General features: G+C 38.6%; 1 pseudogene; it reads left to right on the top strand.

Annotated features, from left to right (window-relative positions):
- Positions 1 to 972: 972 nt before the first annotated feature.
- Positions 973 to 1,071, top strand: LOC111821990 (uncharacterized; annotated as a pseudogene).
- The last annotated feature ends 21,492 nt before the right edge of the window (positions 1,072 to 22,563 follow it).

The following is a 22,563-nucleotide window of genomic DNA, read 5'->3' as shown; positions in this document are numbered from 1 at the left end:
TGAATGACTGGAGTAAGACAGATGGAGGTGAATGAGGCTCAGAGAAAGAGCATGAGTTAAGAGGAGAGAACAGAATTGCCTCACAGAAACTCCTTCCCAATACGGAATGAAATAACAAAAACATTCACCAGGAATAACTGACAAGGAAAGGGGCACCGCCAGTACTAGAAGGCTCAAAACGTGGTAGCTGTGAAAAGAAACAGATTCTGGGGTGAAATTGGGTGGCAGAGTGGCAAGGCTCCTAACTGGCACTCTGACTCCTCAAAAGCTCTGCTGGAAGTCAAGCCAATTCTGAGAATCCTCACTTAAAATTCCAAACCTGGTGAGAAGCAAACTGAGAGAATATCTTTTTTTTTTTTTTCTAACTGGGAAGTAGTGGAAACAGCTGCAGACAGCTGCTCGAGAGAAACAGAAGACGTACAAGGAGGCTGACTTTCACTGCCAGAAGTGAGGCACTAGGGCTATGTAATGGTCATAGATCTGAAGGCAGGGGTGTGTCCACCCACAGGAGACACCCCCCACCCCAAACCAGGTGATGTGAACTTGGTGGTGGTGTTGTGTGCCGTCGAGTCGATTCCGACACACAGCAACCCTATATGACAGAGTAGAACTGCCCCATAGGGTTTCCTAGGCTGTAATCTTTACGGGAACAGATCGCCAGGTCTTTTCGCCCGAGGAACCACTGGTGGATTCAAACCGCAGACCTTTCTGTTAGCGGTCCAGTGCTTAACCATTGCACCACCAGGGCTCCTTATGAACTTTGGTGCAGGACAATTAACAAAACCTCAGATAGGAGAGCACAGCCCAAGCTGCTTTAAGAAAGATGGCCTCACAGGCCTGCCCACAAGTTCTCAGGCTATAGAAAAAATGGAGAGCCTTTAAACTGTGGACCCTAGGGTAAAACAAATGATACTGCGAGATGGGAGTCAAGAAGTCACTAACACTGTAAGAGTCAGTAGATATAAAACATGAGTGCTTGCTTCAGCAACACATATACTAAGATTGGAACAATACAGAGAAGATTAGCATGGACTCTGTGACATGCAAATTCAGGTAGCAATCCATATTTCACAATAGCCAAATGGTGCAAATAACTGAAATGTCCATCAACAGATGAACAGATAAACAAAATGTGGTATATACACACAATGGAAAATTACTCAGCCATAAGGAGAAACGAAGTCCTCACACATGCTACAACATGGATGAACCTTGCAAACATTATGCTGAGTGAAATATGTCAGTCACAAAAGGACAAAAATTGTATGATCCCACTTATATGAAATAGGCAAATGTATAGAGACCAAAGCTTATAAGTGGTTACCAGGGGTGGGAGAATGCGGAAAAGAGAGAGTCATTGCTTAGGGGGGCATTGAGTTTCTGTAAATGGCGGTGGAATAATTTGGAAAAGGATAATGGTAATGGTTGTACAACATGATGAACATAATGTCACTGAATTACACATGTAAAAATTGTTGAATTAGCAAATGTTTTATTATATGTACTTTTACCACAATAAAAAAAGAATATATCTACATCTAATCCTCACTTATCAACTATCTCGTTATCCAACATTTGGCATTTATGACAATAGTAAAAAATCTACTATTTTGTGCATTAATGATGTACGTCTAGCAATAACCTTTTCATGATCAGCAGAACATACAGCGCCCACCTACATTTTCTGCCTCTCGGGTTCAGAGGGACATATATGTCCCCCATAATATATATATAATATATATATTTACTTCTGAATTTTTATTTAGAATACAAATGATAACAGTACTCAAATCCATTTTATATAGCATTGAAGAAATTTTGTATAATTTATCTTATTTACATGGATTTGCTTATGTCATTTTTTGATGCTTAGAGTATTCATATAATAACTACACAACTTTTATATTGTTTTCACCTCTTTGTATAAATAGAAAATGTCTTTTTTGCCAATCTCTTTTTTTTATATCCTTTTTGGTATATTGGTTTTGTGTCCTGGATAATACATTTGATCATATGGCTCTCTCTAAAATTTTTAACTTAATATGAATATCTCTAAATCAATTTTTTCTATTGTACTTTAGATAAAGGTTTATAGAACAAACTAGCTTCTCATTAAACAGTTAGTACACATATTGTTTTATGACATTGGTTAACAATCCCATGACATGTCAACACTCTCTCTTCTCGACCTTGGGTTTCCTATTACCAGCTTTCCTGTCCCCTCCTGCCTTCTCGTCCTTGTCCCTGGGCTGGTGTGTCCCCTTAGTCTCGTTTTGTTGTATGGGCCTGTCTAATCTTTGGCTAAAGGGTGAACCTCAGAAGTGACCTCATTACTGAGCTAAAAGGGTGTCCGGGGGCCATACTCTCGGGGTTTCTCCAGTCTCTGTCAGGCCAGGAAGTCTGGTCTTTTTTATTATTATTATTATTATTGTTGTACTTTAAGTGGAAGTTTAGAATTCAAGTTAGTCTCTCATACAAAAATGTATACATACATTGTTCTGTGACCCTAATTGCTCAACCTATACTGTGACAGCACACTCTTCCTTTCCACCCGATTTCCCGTGTCCATTCAACCAGCTCCTGACCCTCTCTGCCTTCTCATCTCACCTCCAGACAGGAGCTGCCCATTTAGTCTGATGTATCTACTTGAGCTAAGAAGCACACTCTTCAAGAGTATCATTTTATGTCCCATAGTCCAGCCTAATCTTTGACCGAAGAGTGGGCCTCAGCAATGATGTTAGTGCTGGGTTGACAGAGATTCCGGGGGCCATGCTCTCTGGGGTTCCTCCAGTCTCAGTCAGAAGTCAGACCATTAAGTCTGGTCTTTTTACTAGAATTTGAGTTCTGCACCCCACCTTTCTCCTGCTTCATCAGGGACTCTCTGTTGTGTTCCCTGTCAGGGCAGTCATTGGTGGTAGCCAGGCACCATCTAGTTCTTCTGGTCTCAGGCTGTTGCAGTCTCCGGTTATGTGGCCCTTTCTGTCTCTTGGGCTAATGCTTTCCTTGTGACTTTGGTATTCTTCATTCTCCTTTACTCCAGGTGGGTTGGGACCGATTCATGCATCTTAGATGGTCACTCGCTAGCTTTTAAGACCTCAGATGCCACTCAAGTCTGGTCTTTTTTTGTGAGTTAGAATTTTGTTCTACGTTTTTCTCCAGCTCTGTCTGGGACCCTCTATTGTGATACCTGTCAGAGCAGTCAGTGGTGGTAGACGGGCACCATCTAGTTGTACTGGACTGAGTCTGATGGAGGCTGTGGAAGTTGTGGTCCATTAGTCCGTTGGACTAATCTTTTCCTTGCATCTTTAGTTTTCTTCATTCCCTCTTGCTCCTGAAGGGGTGAGACCATCTTAGATAGCCACTCACAGGCTTTTAAGACCCCAGATGCTACTCACCAAAGTAGAAAGTAGAACATTTCCTTTATAAACTATGTTACGCGAGTTGAGCTAGATGTTCCCTGAGACCATGGTCCCCACAGCCCTCAGCCCAGTAATTCGGTCCCTCAGGGAGTTTGGATGTGTCTATGGAGCTTCCATGAACTTGCCTTGTACAAATTGTGCTGGATTCCCCAGTATTGTGTACTATCTTACCTTTCTCCAAAGTTACCACTTATCTATTGTCTATTTAGTGTTTTTCCATCCCCACCCTTCCCTTCCCTCGTAACCATCGAAGATTGTTTCTTTTTGTGTGTAAACCTTTTCATAAGTTTTTATACTAGTGGTCTCATACAATATTTGACTGTTGTGACCGACTTATTTCACTCAGGATAATGTCCTCCAGATTCATCCATGTTGTGAGATGCTTCACAGATTCATCATTGTTCTTTATCATTGCGTAGGACTCCATTATGTGTATGTACCTTAGTTTTTTAATCCATTCATCTGTTGATGGGCATCTAGGTTGTTTCTTTTTGCTATTGTGACCAATGCTGCAATGAACATGGGTGTGCATATGTCTATTCGTGTACAGCTCTTATTTCTCTAGGATATATTCCCAGGAGTGAGATTACTGGATCTTATGGTATTTCTATTTCTAGCTTTTTAAGGAAGCTCTATACTGTTTTCCAAAATGGTTGTACCATTTTGCATTCCCACCAGCAGTGCATAACAGTTCCGATCTCCCTGCAGCCTCTCCAACATTTGTTATTTTCTGTTTTTTTGATTCGTGCCAGCAATGTTGGGGTGAGATGGTATCTCATTGTGGTTTTGATTTGCATTTCTCTAATGTGTAGTGATTGCGAGCATTTCCTCATGTGTCTGTTAGCTGCTTGAATGTCTTCTTTGATGAAGTGTCTGTTCGTTTCCTTTGTCCATTTTTTAATTGGATTATTTGTCTTTTTGTTGTAGAGGTGTTGGATTTTCTTGTTGATTATGGAGATTAGACCTTTGTCGGATTTGTCATAGCCAATTTTTTTTTCCCAGTCTGTAGATTCTTTTTTCACTCTTTTGGTGAAGTCTTTTGCTGAGCATAAGTGTTTAATTTTTAGAAGATCCCAGTTATCTAGCTTATCTTTTGGAGTTTGTGTGTTGTTAGTTATGGTTTGTATCCTGTTAATGCTGTGTATTAGGGCCTCTAGCATTGATCCTATTTTTTCTTCTATGATCTTTATAGTTTTTTGTTTTATATTTAGGTCTTTGATCCATTTTGAATTAGTTTTTGTATATGGTGTGAGGTATGGGTCCTGTTTCATTTTTTTGTAGATGGACATCCAGTTTTGCCAGCATTGTTTGTTAAAAAGACTGTCTTTTCCCCATCTGATGGACTTTGGGCCCTTGTCGAAGATCAAGTGACCATAGGTGGATAGATTTATATCTGGGTTCTCAATTCTGTTCCATTCGTCAGTGTATCTGTTGTTATACCAGTACCAGGCTGTTTTGACTATCATAGTTGTGTAGTAGGTTCTGAGGTCAGGTAGTGCAAGTTGTCCTACTTTATTCTTCTTCTTCAATAGTGCTTTACTTATCCAGGGCCTCTTCTCTTTCCATATAAAGTTAATGAGTAGTTTTTCCATCTCTTTAAAGAATGTTGTTGGTATTTGGATCAGGATTGCATTGTATTTGTAGATTGCTTTGGGCAGAATTGTCATTTTCACAATGTTGAGTCTACCTATCCGTGAGCATGGTATGTTTTTCCATTTATGTAGATCTCTTTTGGTTTCTTGCAGTCGTGTTTTGTAGTGTTCTTTGTGTAGGTCTTTTACATCCCTGGTTAGATTTATTCCAAAGTATTTTTTTTTAGGGGCTATTATAAATGGTATTGTTTTTCTAATTTCCTTTTTGTTGTTCTCTTTATTGGTGTATAGGAATCCAACTGATTTTTGTATGTTTATCTTACATCCTGCTACTCTGCTGAATCTTTCTATTAGTTCCAGTAGTTTTCTCATCGAGTCTTTTGGGTTTTCTATGTATAGTATCATATCATCTGCAGATAGGGACAGTTTTACTTCTTCATTACCAATTTGGATGCCCTTTATTTCTTTTTCTTGCCTTATTGCTCTAGCTAGGACTTCCAGCACAATGTTAAATAGGAGTGGTGATAAAGAGCGTCTTCGTCTTGTTCCTGTTCTCAAGGGGAATGTGTTCAGCCTCTCTCCATTAAGAATGATGTTGGCTGTTGGCTTTGTATAGATGTCCTTTATTATGTTGAGGAATTTCCCTTCTATACCTATTTGATTTTTATCAGGAATGGTGTTGGACTTTGTCAAATGCCTCTTCTGTGTCAATGGAGATGATCATGTGATTCTTTTCTTTTATCTATGTGTCCCACATAATATTTTGTGATCTGAAGTGGTCATCCTCCATTTTCACATAATGTCGATTTTCACAAAATGACCTTGTCTTTGGAACCTAACCATGTTGATAAGTAAGGAGAGGGTGTGTATCTATGTTATGTTGTTGTTGGGTGCCGTCGAGTTGATTCCAACTCATAGTGACCCCATGTAACAGAGCAGAACGGCTCCATAGGCTTTTCTTTTATTTTTTTCATGGTATAGTTCTCTATTTATTTAGGTCTTTAAAAACTTCTGTCAGCAATGGTTTACAGTTTTCAGTGTACAGATCTTGCACATATTTTGTTATAGTTATCTCTAAGTATTTTATATGTTATGCTATTTATCTCTAAGTATTTTATATTTTATGTTATTATAATTTTATTTCCATTTCCAAATGTTCATTGCTAGTAATAGAAATATAATTTATTTTCTATATATATTGATATATTTCTAAATATATTGATCTTGCATCCTGGTTCCTCACCCCTAAGACTGTCCAGGCACCAGTGCCCATAGGTTTTCTTGACTGTAATCTTTTACAGGTCTTTCTCCCACAGAGCAGCTGGGTGGGTTCGAACCACCAACCTTTTAGTTAGCAGATGAGTACTTAATAGTTTGTACCACCAGGGCTTCATCTATGTTTATATGTATATCTATATGTATATCTATATTTAATATGGGTAGAACTGCTGTCATGGATTGAATTGTGTCCCCCCAAAATATCTGTCAACTTGGCAAGGTCATGATTCCTAGTATTGTATGACTGTCTACATTTTATCATCTGATGTGATTTCCCTATGTGTTGTAAATACTATCACTATGATGTAATAAGATGGATAAGCATCAGTTATACTGACAAGATCTACAAGATTAGATAATGGCTTAAGCCAATCTCTTTTGAGATACAAAAGAGAGAAGCAAGCAGAGAGACATGGGGACCTCATACCGCCAAGAAAGCAGTGCCAGGAGCAGAGTGCATTCTTTGGACCTGAGGTTCCTGTGATGAGATACTCTCAGACCAAGGGAAGACTGATGCATCACAAGGACTTTCCTCCAGTGCCAACAGAGAGAGAAAGCCTTCCCCTGGAGCTGACGCCCTGAATCTGGATTTCTAGCCTACTGGACTCTGAGGGAATAAATTTCTCTGTGTTAAAGCCATCCATTTGTGGTATTTCTGTTATGGCAGCACTAGATAACTAAGACAACTGTCAAAGCATGGTCAAGGTAAAAAGAAATGGAACGGCACCAATGCAAGTATATATAAGATACACACGTATATGTATGTGCACCCCACACACATGCACACACACAGAGGAGCAAAAGATGCAAAAATAACCAGCCTAGGAAATACAACTCAAGAAACACAAAGGAATTCATCATGTGTGCATGTGACTTAAGAACAACCTAATAACGTGAGTTCATGAGATCATAAAACAACAAAACGAGATAAAAAGAAAAACAGTAGATCTAAGGAAACAAATGAGTGCCAAAATAATACCATTAAAAATTAATTAATAAATAAAACACCATGGAACAGAATAAGATAAAGGATTGAAATAAAACTGTTGTCGTTAGTTGCCTTCAAATAGATTCCAACTCATGGCATACGCATTAAGAAAAAGACAAATAAATTCAAGCAAATCAGGGAGAAGCCAATAGACATGGAAGATAAAGACGATCTATTTAAAAAAAGGCATATTTGAAGCAGTAAACTCAACAAATAAAAACAAAAAAAAAAGCGTCAAAAGACATAACACAAGAAAATTTCCTTTAAAAATAGCCACCTTTTAAATAAACCAAACCCACTGCTATCAAGTTGATTCCAACCCATAGCAACCCCACAGAACAGAGCAGAACTACCCCATAGGGCTTCCAAGGAGAGGCTGGTGGATTTGAACTGCCAACTTTTGGTTAGCAGCCGAGTGCTTAACAACTGTGCACCGGGGCTCCAACCTTTTAAATAGTGCCTATTTTATGCCAGACACTGTTCTATGTACATTACATATGTTAAATCATCCCCAAAACTCTATGAAGTAGATATCATGATTATTAACATTTTACAAATATAGAAACTGAGACATAAAGATGTTACGTAACTTGCTACGGTCTTACAGTTAGTAACATTAAGCAAGGCAGAACTGAATCTGCCTATTGAAAAGCGCACTCTGGGTTCTAGAAATGTTGAATATAAAACTCACAACCCCAAAATATATCCTTAGGAATAAAAAAACGATTTTTTAGATATCCAGTCTGAAAAATAAATCAACTGTGGGAAATAATCACACTGACGTCAGCCTTCTCCACAGAAATATTCAATGCCAGAAAGACAATGGAGCAATAATGACATAATTCTTCAAAAACACAGTATGACCCAAGAATAGTAGGTCTATTGAAATACAAAGGCAACATACGTAAAAGAGCTCAGTGAAACAGCATCAATGAGTTGGTTTAGAATAAAACAAATGTTTACAATGAAATCCAGTCAATTAAATGATAAATCCAAATAAAGAACCCAAGAATGGAGGATTGTGGTAAATGAATGCAGTAAAAGCAATGAATATTAGACAACAGTTATGAATTATGACAATATAAAAGAAGATAAATGATATAAAACTTGATAATGTACAAATAATACTAATAATAAAATATCAGTAACATAATAACGTAAGTGATATAACAATAAAAATCAGGATGAGGGAGAAGGAGGTGGGAGAAGGCAAAAAGTGTCAAGTCATCGACTTGTATACCAGGGAATAAATCAACACAGTCTAAAATTGAACATTTAGAGTAAGAAATGATGACTGCAATCTCTTAAGATATTTCATAATCTCTTCTTAACATTAGAATGGACATTTTAAGAAATGGCATCCCCTGTGATAAATATCTATTTGAAGTTTAGTAATTACTTCAATTTCTTTTTAAAAATTTCAGGTAGAGTATGACTCCATTTTTATAAGAGTAATAATACCTTCAGTGTCTATATCTATCCATCCATCTACCCATCCATCCATCCACTCATTCATCCCATTCATTCATCCATTGTTCTATTCATATATGTCTAGAAAACTTTTAAAATCATAAACTACTTTTTAAAAGTATGAACTACCTTTAAAAGCAAAAATAACAGTGATTCTTTATATAAATAAATAGAATCACGTACTGGGGTGTGGGGCGTTGGATGGGACTTTTACAATCTTCTCCTCTTTTATACGGTAAAACCAAAAACATTAAGTGCTAAGGGTCACATTGGCTGTTTTCATCTAAGCCAACCTGCATTCCATTCCAAGTATTCTATTAAGAATTTAAGTAGTGCCAAAAAGCATTAAAAAGTAAAAAAAAAAAAACAAATTCACATCGAGGCTCACCATCCAGATATTAAGCCCAAAACCAAACCCGTTACCACTGAGTCAATTCTGACTCATAGTGACCCTATAGGACAGAGCAGAACTTCCCCATAGAGTTTCCAAGGCTGAAATCTTTAGGAAAGTAGGTTGCCACATCTTTCTCCCACGGGGCAGCTTGTGGGTTTGAACTGCTGACCTTTTGGTTGGCAGCAAAGTTCTTAGCCACTGTGCCACCAGGGCTCCTCCATGCAAATATAACCATCATTTCCACCATTAGGTGAACATCATTACAGAGATATTTTTATCCAGATATAAGAATGTGTGGTTGGATGGGTAGATAAATGAGCAGATAGGTAGAAATAACATCATAAACATGGGTTCAGATTATATATGCTATTTACTAACAAAAATACTCCGTTTAATTCCTCAACCATGATACTGTCCAATGGGACATAAAAAGTCAGTGGCAGAGTTGGCAAGAAGACCCAGATTTTTAAATGTCCAGTTTAGGATCCACCCCCCTGTAGTACACTGGCTTCCCTAAGATCCACACACCAATGTGTAGACGTGACATCACAGTCCTACCTCCACACATGTACATGTGGCCTACCTGCCTGGTGATCCTACTTCATACTGAGGTCTAGTTGAACCTTGCCTGCACCTGCAGAAAAGATTCCCCTTGCCTAGTTGGTCACACCCCACTCTGACATGGAAGGCACAATACCAGGGCATCAGCGCAAAGGCCTGAGTGCATGTATGAGAAAAGTTCCAAAAGCAAGGGCAGCTGAGTCAAGAGGATTAAGAGAGAAAGAGGGCTCAGGGACAATGATGTGAGTACTAAGGGACAGAAGGTGAAAATGGGAAGGAATAGAGCACAAGAAAACATGGCAAGAAGGAAGCAGAGCTGCAGGATGGCATGAAGTAAATGAAGGATCTGGTTCCCCACTCTAAGGCCCACAGAAAGATATTTCCTTCTGGCAGCAACTGCCATGAGAGAAAGTGGGGTTACAAGAGGAACATATAAATTTCACTGAAGTCAAGTGTGGCAGGAAAAAAAGACTCCAGCTCTAGAACCTGATCACTGGTAAGCACAGGCTCAAAAACAAGATTAACAAGCAGCTTTTATCAGAGAGGCCTACATCTAATACACCCGGGCCAAGACGGCACACAGATAACTGATGGGTTCACTTGGCTGATCCAAAGAAATAGCACTCCTTGTTGTTGTTGTTAGGTGCCGTTGTGTGGGTTCTGACCCATACTGACGCCACGTACTACAGAACGAAACACTGCCCGATCCTGCACCATCCTCACAATTCTTGTTATGCTTGAACCCATTGTTGCAGCCACCGTGTCAATCCATTTCGCTGAGGGTCTTCGTCTGTTTCACTAACCCTGTACTTTATCAAGCATGATGTCCTTCTCCAGGGACTGATCCCTCCTAATAACATGTCCAAAGTATGTAAGAGGAAGCTAAAGCTTCCTCACCCTGGATACTTCCTTATCTGGGGAAGCAGTTTGGAAGGAGTGTAAGTGATGCAGGAGACCAGAAACTAAGACACAGACTCTAGGTGAAGAACAGAGACCGTTCTTTATTTAGAGGCCATTCTTTCACCCAAGCCATTAAGCATTCCAATCCAAGAAGAGATGCTTCCTAATACACACAACAATAGGATGCCAATAATGTGGCTGTTCATTGAAGACATTGGTTAGGTCCCTCAGACCACCAGGCTCAGTAACCACATGAATGGAGTCATTCTACTCCAGTTTCTATCAAGCGTTGTCATAAATGTCTTGATTTCCCTTGGAGCAATAGAAAAAAAGCAAGAGGTCTTTCCTAATGACCAGAACTATCTTAAGCCACCTTCAGGGCTCCATTTCCATTTTCTCGCTCTTTCAAACCACTCTCTAATATTAACACCAGAGATCAACTCCCCTAGTCAAAAGCCTTCAGTGGCTCTCCAATGCCTTTGGAATTTAGTACTCCACGTCCTCTAAAATCTGGCCCCTAACTACCTTTCTAGTTTCCTTTTCTTCCTCATCATTCCAATCAGCCACCATTCCAATCACAATACATTACTCAAAATTTCCAGAATATACGATGCACCACCACTCTAGACTGTTACTGTGGAGTTCCCACAGTCAGGCATGCCCTTATTCATTATCTTTTCATCAAAATCATACTCATCTCACAAGGTGCAGCTCACATGCCACCCATCCCCTTACATCGTTGGAATTAAGCATTCCTTTCTTCCAGGTGCCACAGTACTTTGTTTCAACCTCTGGCTGGTACCTAATTCATTTTGCCCTGTATTAACTGCTGTTTAAGTCTGTCTTGATTTACATCTGTCCTTTCTGGTAGTAAGTGAACGAACATTTATTGAACATACTGTGGGTGCCAGGCACTTTCACGGACATCATCTAACTTATCCTTGTATCGCTAGTATGCAGCAGGGTGCTCGCACATTTCAGGTGTTTGTAAATGTCTGTTGTGTTATTCTATGAAGAGAAGAGGAACTGTTTGATTTCTGAACTTTTTCAGATAGGAGGTCACAGAAATACTTATTTTAGGAGATTTGATTAAAAAAATACGAAAAAGAGTTGGGCTGATCCACCCAGTTGGATGGCACAGAGAAAGCGTAATAAATATTTAGTCTTTAATAAGTCTGTCTGAGAGACATGCACTAGCCAGAAACAACATTATGTTTTTTTCCTGCTTGTTTTTCTTTAACCTACCCAGGAACCAGGGGGGATTATCCAATAGGCAAGGTAAGCACGGTACTTACCTTGCTTACCAGATCATCTGTAGTGAACAATTTCACATTTTTTCACCACATCAAAGATTCTGCTTCTAGGTATGACTGGCATCTGCCTCTCTCTCAAGCCCACAGCACCTTCCTTCGGGATCAAAGCCTCTTCTCAAATTTACAATCCCTGACAGGGACGCATTACCCAGTAAGCAAGGCAAGCACAGACTTTCTTGTGCTTACTTACTAATTGGTAGTGAACAGTTTCACATGGGTTTCACCACAGGCGTAACCCGCCCGTCAGGAACTCAGCACTTCATCTCTACTCTGTGCAGAGCCAGACCTAACTAGAGTAGAAGGTTCTAACCGCATACCAGCCACTAATGCTCTGTGGACTTAGGCAAGTTGTGTCCCTCACTCTGACTCAGTTTCTCTTTGTGTAAAATGGGGAATTTAGGCTGGCTGGATGATCCTGACAGTCCTTATCTGCTCCATAAAAATCTCAAAATTCTATGCTGAATGACTTGGGAATTGACTCATTCAAGCCAGTCTGCAAACCTTGAAAAATGAGGGCAACAGATAGCTCTGTATGTGTGAGTGTATAGGGGGATGAGATGGAAAGCTGCCAATCATAAGCATATATTTCCAAGAATTTTTTTCTATTTATTCAAGTGAAGACATAAATAGTAAAAACATGGCTTGGTTACTCTGCACTAGGAGTTATTATTATTATTTTGTTGTTGTAATAGGAAATTAATGGAGATTAATTCTAAATACGTCAATCTTACAGCTAAGGATCACTTTTAAAAAATCCACAGGCCTATATAAAGTTCGATGATCAACACCGGCAAGTCAGTCATTCATTTACATTTAACATTTGGCTAATCAGCCACAAGAATCTTCTGTTAAATAAATGAAGGAAGAAGTCAACAGTGTTGCATCAACTTCTGCAAGGGAGAGGGAGCATGAAACAATCTATTATAGTCAGATAATCAACCAAAGCACATCCAAAACAACGAAAACCAAACCCGCTGCCATCGAATCGATTCTGACTCATAGCGACCCTGTAGGACAGAGTAGAACTGCCCCATGCAGTGTCCAAGGAGTGCCTGGTGGATTCGAACTGCCGACCTTTTTTGGTTAACAACCGTAGCTCTTAACCACTATGCCACCAGGGTTTCCATCAGTCACTGATTAATAACCAGTTTATCTGAATTTAACTATTATTTTCAAAACTATCAATTAGATTGGACTAAAAACCTACAGCCATCAAGTCGATTCCGACTCACGTCGACCCTATACGACAGAGAAGAACTGCCCCCTAAGGTTTCCAAGGCTGTAATCTTTACAGAGCCCTGGTGGTGCAGTGGTTAAAAGTGCAGCTGCTAACCAAAGGTTGGCAGTTCGAATCCACCAGCCCCTCCTTGGAAACCCTATGTGGCAGCAGTTCTACTCTGTCCTATAGGGTCGTTATGAGTAGGAATCAACTCTACAGCAACGGGTAATCTTTATGGAAGCTGGGGCCACATCTTCTCCCCCGGAGCAGCTGGTAGGTTGGAACTGCCAAACTTTCGGTTAGCAGCCGAGCGCTTAAGCACTCTACCACCAGAACCCCTTAGACTGGACTAAACGTCCCCGCAAACAGGTTGGATGGAAAGACACAGCTTACATAAAGGCCTGTGCATATATGCATCTCCACATAAACTCTGCTTTAGGTGCCTCAACGAGAGCCTGAGAACCTTCAGCTTAATTTCAGGGGAGACTACCACAGAGCTCTGCCTGCTCAGTGACACACGGAGTCCTCTGCTCTCGTATAAAACCAAGAGTATGCAGGGACTTCAGTGCTGCTAGAGTCAGTGCCAGGCTCACACTGTGTTCATTTCGAGTGTTTACTTTGTGTAGTTCTGATATTTTACCAAGATTATTTTAACCAAAGCGGCATAATAATGGGATCTCGAATGTAGACATACTACGGTGGTCGCAATAGAAAGGCCCTAACTACAGGACTATTCATTTGGTACAAGTAAAAGGCATTTGGTTTGCAGGGAAAAAAAAAAAATTAAAAAGAAAAGAAAAAGGAGATCTTTTTTTTGGGATTGGTTACTTTTTGATGGAGTGGGGGGCCGACTGATTTCATCATGGCAGCATGATGTGAAATTCTGAAAAAAAAAAGAAAATACACAGAAAAAAAGGGAAAATGAAAACACGTGTCAAATGTACTCTACAGGGTAAAACATATTTTTAATGCAAACAGAGGAGGGGCATGAGGACTCTTGCAGACCAGGAAACATCCAGCTAAATACAGCTAGCTCATTAGCTCTTAGAAGGCCAAATTATAGCCAGTCTACAAGGAGTAGCTTTGAGATCAATGTTGTTATATCAAAACAAAGAAAAAAGAAAAGAAAGAAAACCAATTAATAAAATTTAGAGTAAAAAATTCAATAGTATTTTCAAGATTTAATTTCTTCATAGATTTCAGTAATTTTTTTAAGAATGTTTTTTACTACATTGAATGCTTTTCCTAAAATCAAGTATGTATTTTTCATTCGCTGAGAATTTTCCCCCACCAAAATTTCCCTCCAAATCTGTATTTCTAATATATTAATATATTAGATCCATCCTTCTTGTTTGTTTTTGCAGACATTGCTTAGCATTTTTTTTTCCCCTGAGAAAAGATCCTTTCCCAAAGCTGTATTATTTTTATTCAGGATATTTAACACTGATTACTGCTTTTTCAAGGATTGTGTCATTATGGAATAATAAAGAATTTTAAAAGTTCACCATCTTTATGACTCAGAAAGCCCCTAGTCCAATTATCTGGGTGAAGGGTGCATTGACCCTTTCCCCCTTATAATCCTGCTCCTCATTTTGAAAAAAAGAAATCTTTTTAAGAGTATAATAATTTCTATATTTTCCTAAATATAATGGTAAATTTAACAGCAGCACAGTTTTACATAAGCTTGATATACCAATTTAAAAAAAAATTCTTGTGTATAAATTTTGAGTTTACTCAAGTGTCTCCCTATAAGAGGACAGTGGTACAGAGAAGAATTTCATTTGATATTAATGTGTTTAAACCTACCTCAAGTAGCCTTCTAAATTTAATTTCCTAAGATCATATTTTTCTTTTCTTTTATATTTTAATTTTTCTCTCTTTAATTATCCTGCTATATAATTTTCCCCTTTTTTCTCTTTAGCATATACCTTTTAATAAGAAAAGCATCAGCAGTTAATAATGATGGTTTCAGCAACATTAACGGTTATAATTATCTGTTACTTTCCTTCTAAGGATCTCAAGGTAGTTTACGAAGATGCAGTAAAATCAGTCTTCTTTCTCTCCTCACAGGATTTGGAAATTTGAGATTTTTTTTTTTTAACGTGATACTGATGCTGAACCATTCTAGATAGTGCCTCTTCTAACTCAGATTTGGGATTTCCCCATACTCAAGGTTGGAGATTTAAAGTTATTTTAATATTTTACTTAGAGATACTTTGATTTAGCATTGTCAGACGCTGGTCACGGCACAGTTCCATGATCAGTCTTTCTAAAGAGACAAAAAGTGTTCTGAGGTTTGACTCAGACTTGAGGGTAACCTATTTCGAAGACAAAAATAATGTTAATACGACAAAAATGTTAATACTTAGCTTATTTATATGGCAGAGAGACTCCACTTTGATTTTAAATAAAATTTAGAGGAATTCACATTTTCTGGCAGTTCTACTCTGTCCTATTGGGCCGCTTTGAGTCGGAAATTGACTCGACGGCAATGGGTTTGGTTTTATTATAATGGTCAGCTTAAGTCAGCACGAGACTATGTTTTAACATTAGGGTATCATCAGATACAAATGGTTAGTTTGGCCTTCTAAGTGAGAAAGATGGGTGAGTGCCTCTGCTTGGGAGTGTGAGTGTGTGTGTGTGTGTGTGTGTGTGTGTGTGTTTACAAACAAAAGAGCCACAATTAAATTAACAACATGTGAATAGATGTCAAGCATACAGTTTCAGGTTTTTGATGGCATCATTGAGCTAAGATATTGGAATAAGCTCCCTATATTTCTTTTCACCCCTTCTTCTCTGAGTCACTTCCTAGCTGATGACAGACTTCTCCCTCATCCTTTGAGGATCTTCTGGGATCACAGCCTTCCCAATTCTTAGGAAGTGTACGTTAGACTCCAAGAAGAGGCGCATGACATCAAAGGTAGAATTCCTACCCCCTTGAACAGCAACAAGAAATTAACAAGCATTGAACTTCCCTTCCTGACCACCATAAAACCTCCGTTAAAAACAGAGCTTTATAAGCCATGTTTTCCCCATGAGGGGCCATATTAACAGCTACCAAGAAGAATGGGGGAAAAGCTTGTATGTATGGAAAAGATTCTCCCCCAGGTTGTGCCTGTCTGCCCAGGAAAATGGCAGTGAGGAGGAAGTGAATGACTGTGCAAAGAATTTCCTCATTTTAATCGCCTCATGTCTCACCTTCCCTTTTCCACGGCAGACATAACAGCTTTAAGTGCAACAGGTTGGTGATCATGACACAAAGTATGAAAAACAATTCAAGATTTGTGAAATTTTAAAAAAGAATTTAATTAAATCAATTTGGAGCAATTCTGTTTTCTGTTTTTTAATATATGATTGTTTGAATTATAATCATTTCTAGAAATTTTCCTAAAGTCATTTAATTCTATAATATGACTCCTCAAGCAATGGTTAGGATCTACTACTTTAATTTATTATAAGCCCCTCCTTAAAAAAAAAACCAAAAAACCTATAACAAAAATATTTTTGCCAAAAATAAAGCAGTAAATAACAGTCACTATTCAGTGTGATGTATAATCCTTATATAAGTATCAATGTTATAAATAAAACAATCTGTTTTGATGTTCTATAGTAAGATTTATAAATTTTATAATCTGTAAGTATATACAGAAAGGAAAAATAGACATGAAATCAACCTAGGACTAACACATAAACTCTTAAAATTTATGCTAGCAAAAAAATGTTCGTAGTTTAAAACTGTATCTGGAAAAATGTTTTGGCTAAAAACTATATTTCTAACTAAAAAATATTAAGTCAAAAAAGATGTTACTTTCAAATTTAAGGAATGAATTTATGAATAGCGGAAGAAAGTGGCACACTTCCCCAAAATAAGCATATTAATGAATTATCACATATCTCTCTGTGGAGTCCTATTTCATATTCCCTTCGTGCCATAAAAAAAGTTAATATTTTATATTCATAAATAAAATATCTTTTTAGATGTCTGAGCTTTGGCTAAATGATGATATTTACTGGCATAAATTGTCTTTAGTGTTCTATGAGTTGGTCATAGAGGAAACAAACACAAAAAATGAAACACAAAGTTTCATTTTAAATAATAGCAGATGAGCTGAGAGGTAGCTCAGTGAGAAAGCAAGAAACAAGATTTTAAATCAATAAAATGAAGCAAATTATATAGTTTATTTTAAAAGGTTTTCCCTCTTTAATTTTTTTTTCCTTTTTTCCCAGCATCATTTAAAAATAAATTCAAAAGCTAATAGCTATCCTCAAAGAGACAATAAGGTTGTATTTGAATTCTGGATTTTAAAAATATCATTTGTTTTTTATTTAAAGCAATAGCAACTGTTTTATGACCCCTTCATATTTAAATACAAAACTGTCTTGTGCAAAATTACCTGAAGCAGGGTTTTTTTTTTTTTTTCCCTCAAAAACTTTCTAAAGGGTAACTTTGAGAGGGAAATATCTATGAATTGGAGAGGTTATTTAAGCCTGCAAGTACATGAAAACGTTAGCTTGGGCATCTATTAATATCTAGACTAAAATTTAAAATATATAGATTTGTTTTATAAATAACACTGAACAAATTTTAATTCTGGAAACTATCAGTAAAATTTTTTTTTTCTTTCTTACAAAATTGTTACCATAAATGACAGCTTCTGTGTTCCATTACCTGAGTATATTTTAATTTTTTTTTTAAATGAGGCATAATGAAATGCACTGGCGGGGGGTACTGTTTTCCCCTTTTATTTAAATATTATTTCATTAAATGTAGTGCTAAGGTTCTGAGGTGGTGGAAATCTAAAGGACAAAGTTTGGACGGCTATATCTAACTGAGTTTTCCTTCAAAAAATTTTTATAGGCTGCCAATTTATGTACTGTCTCTTGATCAGATAAGAATTAAAACATTTTCCAGATATAGAATCCCACCTCTAGTAAGTGAGTTTTCTGCTCTCTTTTTCTTATTCCTGGTCCAGTGTGCTTACCACAAACGCTAAGGCTGAAGGAGATCCCTTAATTAAAGGGGGGGGGGAGAAAGCTCATTCCCTCCCCCTCAAAATAAATGGTTAATCAATTTCCTTTCTTGATATTTTTTCTTACTAAACCTAAAATATGTACCTTCAAGATGAGTTGACTCTGGGATCATGGCTCCCTTACAGGTTTACCCCACCTAATTTGCCAGTTGAGGTATTAAAGAGTCAGCATGGAGTAAATCATTGCAGGTTAAATGGGCAGCTCTCCTTGGAGGCCGGAAGCCCTGAGCAAACTCCCCCTTATGCTATCACTATTTGTTCAGCTCCAGAGGGGTTCCCAGCCCAGCTCTCGACATCTGGAAGATCTTGATAAGATCCAGACATTCGTGGGGACTCCCAGACTTTAGATTCATCTCCTACCTCATGACTCCTAGTGACTGTACATTCACCTTTCTGCTTCCTTGTTCCTATTTCAACGATTCCAGAACTCCTTGTAGTCCTGGATCTACAGAGATTTGCCTTAACAATAATAGCAGTTACTCTGGGTGAGTACGTACTGCATGCCTAAAGCATAGGACTAGGTGTTTATAGAATCTCATTTAATCTCCCCAAGCAATTTATGGAGCAGGTACTTTTAATATCCTCATTTTACAGATGAGGAAACTGACTCAGAGATATAGCTTGATCAAGAGCATGCAGCTAATAAGGGCAGAACTGAGGGCAAAGGGAGGTGGGAACCAACCTCTCGCTGATCTCGAAGTCCACGGCTCTTGACCATTAGGTTTTACTATGCTATCTTCACCCTCCCCTTAAAAGGCTGCAAAGAACAAATGACAAGGACCATCATCTAAGCTGTTTCTGATACATCCCTGAGCCTTTTGGAAAAAAAAAAAAAAAGTCACTGAGTAGAAGCAATGGGTAGGTTCTGAGCGAAATTGTAGAAAGGTCTGTGGAGAAGGCTCCAACACCTACTAAAATAAAATAAAAAATAAACAAAAACATCTTTTCCTTCTGTTTGGAATGGCCTCAGATGTGCTCGGCTGGTTTGAACGTACAAATGTTCGCCTTGGTCCCTTGTTTTTTCTTGTGTTATCCAGAAAATGGAGAGACCTTATTAGAATCTTCCTGTAATCATCCCTCCCTGCAGTTTTCAGCCAAAATATAAAAGAAATGTCTGGTAGGACAAGAAGTCAAGTTAAGTGGATCAAAAGGAAGAGACTAACAATTGTTTTTATCTAGGGGAGGGGGACAAGAGGAGACAAAAAGATTTATAGGACAGTGAATAGTAAAATTAAAAGAAGGAAAAAACAAAGATAAAATATGTATGAAAAGGAAAGAGAAAACATCATTTATAATAGCAAATTGTGTTATCTATTCTTGACCTTCTATTTTTCCTTTACTCTTTCCTGGGTGGAAATCGCCTAAGCGTGGAAAATGTATGACTGGATATAAGCTGAAACTAGTAAAGTGAATGGCAACCATCCTAAGTGAATCACTTTTTCTCGCTGATCAAAAAGTCAAAAGAAGTGATTTGCAAAAACAATTGTGTTTAAATTCAATAGATGTGAAAAAGAATTTAAAAGCAAGGAATTAAACAGGAATGAAACTAAAAAGAGATAATCTTCATGTAGGGACACATAACGTAGAGAAAAAGATCTTCCTATTGGCCCGTCTGATTTGTTCCCAGCCGGGTAATCCCAGGCACTGGCAGGCTATGGAGCAAATGGACAGATGCTTCCAGAAAAGATTATCTTTCATCTGTCACTCAGAGAACAGCTCTGGTCCTATGGCTGCTGATTCTATGATGTAAGTTTTGTATGACGTTAGATGTGTTAGGCAGGGGAAAAAAAAACAGACAAAAAACCTTAATAACAATAATAGCTAACATTTACTAAGCACTGACTGAGTGCTAAGCATTTTATATGCATGATCTTATTTAATCCTCACCAGAACTTTATGGCAGAGGGTGCTATTATTATCCCCATCTTACAGACGAGAAAATTGAGAAAACGGAAAGGACCAGTTTGTATGTAAATGCATTTTCCTATACTTTAGCCTCAGCAGTAGCAATCTGCTTAAGCAGAAATCTTTTTAAGTAGAATTCACAGACTTCACCCTATCTTCTCCCAATCTACCACAAAGTCTTTACAAGTCCAGATTCTAATCTGGGTCTTTAAAAAGACCTATCACTTCACTTCCAGGGTCATCTCCCAGCAATGCCCTTTGCTGGCTCTTCACCATGGGAGCGTCCATCAAGAGTGCCTGATTCTCCCCAAAATAAAGTTTGCATCAATAACTGATCAGTACTGACGTTGGTAAATGCCCCTTTACCCTAAATCAAGAAAGCTCAGGCCTTCCTCAGTGCAAGGAAGAATTCTGAGGCTCTGAGGACAGGGAAGAAAGAGGCTCTGAAAGACTCTGAACTAGGGTGACACCTTTGGCCCCTGACCCCTCCATGTACATTTTGAGCCTTTAAGACTTCCAATTTCTCTTTTGCTAAAGACTTCAGCAGAACTGCTTGCCATAAAACCCCTTGTTGTGCTATGAGGAAGCAGTCTACCAACCCAACGGGGCCAGAAATGGACTTTTCCTTTCCTTTTCAAGGAATCCCTATCTTGTTTAGCTGTGATTTTCGCTGGTGGGATCAAAAGCACCACAGGAAATCTATCTTTGCTACAAGCCCTAACATTGTGACCTTAACGTCCAGTTCCAACACAAACTTCTCTTCCCTCCACGAAACCACCAAAGTTTGCCAAGAACAATTAGCCTAAAAGATGGATCGTCGCTTTGAGATGACTGCTGGACCCAAGCTGGGTTTCATCATTATAACTTCTCATCTGCTTCTATCCCTCAGCTCTGGGCATGTCTTGCCTCTCAGTTACTGATTTGCTATTCAGCGTTTGTTCCAGCCACATACAGTATTAACTAAGTTCCAAATATTTGTTCTCCAAAAAATGGGGACCAAAAATCATAATATAAATGCAACAGTATTAACGAACAATAATTTATGAAACAATAGGTAGGTAAATACACCAAGAGGTGTGGGAAAATGTAAGGGAACACACCTACAGGCAAATATAGGTTTGGTGGTGGATATTTCTACATACATAATTGTAGGTGCAGCTCATATAGAGCACACAAGGGGTAAAGTCAGGGAAACCTCTCAGACATAACCAAACACCTCATGGGATGAAGTTCCTAGGCTAGAAGACAAAGGACCATAAACTTAGGAGACATCTACGTCAACTGGCACAACGTAGCACATAAAGACAATGTTCTGCATCCTACTTTGATGAGTAGCATCTGGGGTCTTAAAAGCTTGTGAGTGGCCGGTAAGATACAACTATTGGTCTCTTCCCATCTGGAGTAAGGGAGAGTGAAGGAGACCAAAGACTCAAGGGAGCAATTAATCCAAAGGACTAATGGCCCACATGAACCACAGCCTACACAACCCTGAGAACAGAAGAACTAGATGGTGCCCAGCTACCACTATGAGCTGCTCTGACTGGGATCACAACAGAGGGTCCTGGTCAGAGTGGCAGAAAATTGTAGAACAAAAAAAATAAAATTAACAAAAAATACCAGCCTTGCTGGTCTGACAGACAGTGGAGGAACCCCCGAGACTATGGTCCTAAGACACTCTTCTGACCCAGAAAGGAAGCCATTCCCGGAGACCACCTCCCAGCCAAACAATAGACAAGCACAAAAGATAAACAACAACACTCGAGAGGAATGTACTCCTTAGAACAATCAATTACAAGAAGAGAAGGCAGGAAAGGGTAGATAATCACGACGAAAGAAAATGGGGAAACTAGGGCAGAAATGGGGAGAGTGCTGACACATTGTGGGGAATAAAACCAATGCCATGAAACAAGTTATGTACAAACTATTGAATGGGAAAGTAATTTGCTCTGTAAACTTTCACCTAAAGCACAATAAAAAATAAAATAAAAACAGATTTGATTGTGTTCAGATTATATAGTAAAAAAAAAAAAACAGGCAACCGAATGTGGCTAGGGAAAAAAAAAAGGAGCAACTAAAAATCAAGATTTGATGATGCAGCCTAAGCTTCACACTTTAACTTCATTAAATATGGGCCTTAGAAGCCGGTGAGCAGCCATCTAAGATACAATACCAGTCTCATCCCTTCGGGAGCAAGGGAGAATAAAGAAAACAAGGTACAAAGGAAAGATTAGTCCAAAGGACTAATGGCCCACAACTACCACAGCATCCACCGGACTGAGTCCACTACGACTAGATGGTGCCTGGCTACCACCACTGACTGCTCTGACAGGGATCACAACAGAGGGTCCTGGACAGAGCTGGAGAAAAATGTAGAACAAAATTCTAACTCACGAAAAAAGACCAGACTCACTGGCCTGACACAGACTGGAGAAACCTAGAGAGTATGGCCCCTCGACACCCTTTTCGCTCAGTAATGAAGTCACTCCAGAAGTTC

This window comes from Trichechus manatus, unplaced genomic scaffold (assembly GCF_000243295.1).
Source record: "Trichechus manatus latirostris isolate Lorelei unplaced genomic scaffold, TriManLat1.0 scaffold00006, whole genome shotgun sequence".
NCBI classification, from domain to species: domain Eukaryota; kingdom Metazoa; phylum Chordata; class Mammalia; order Sirenia; family Trichechidae; genus Trichechus; species Trichechus manatus.
Note: the sequence above shows the minus strand (reverse complement) of the source record. Positions and strands in the feature narration are given on the sequence as shown.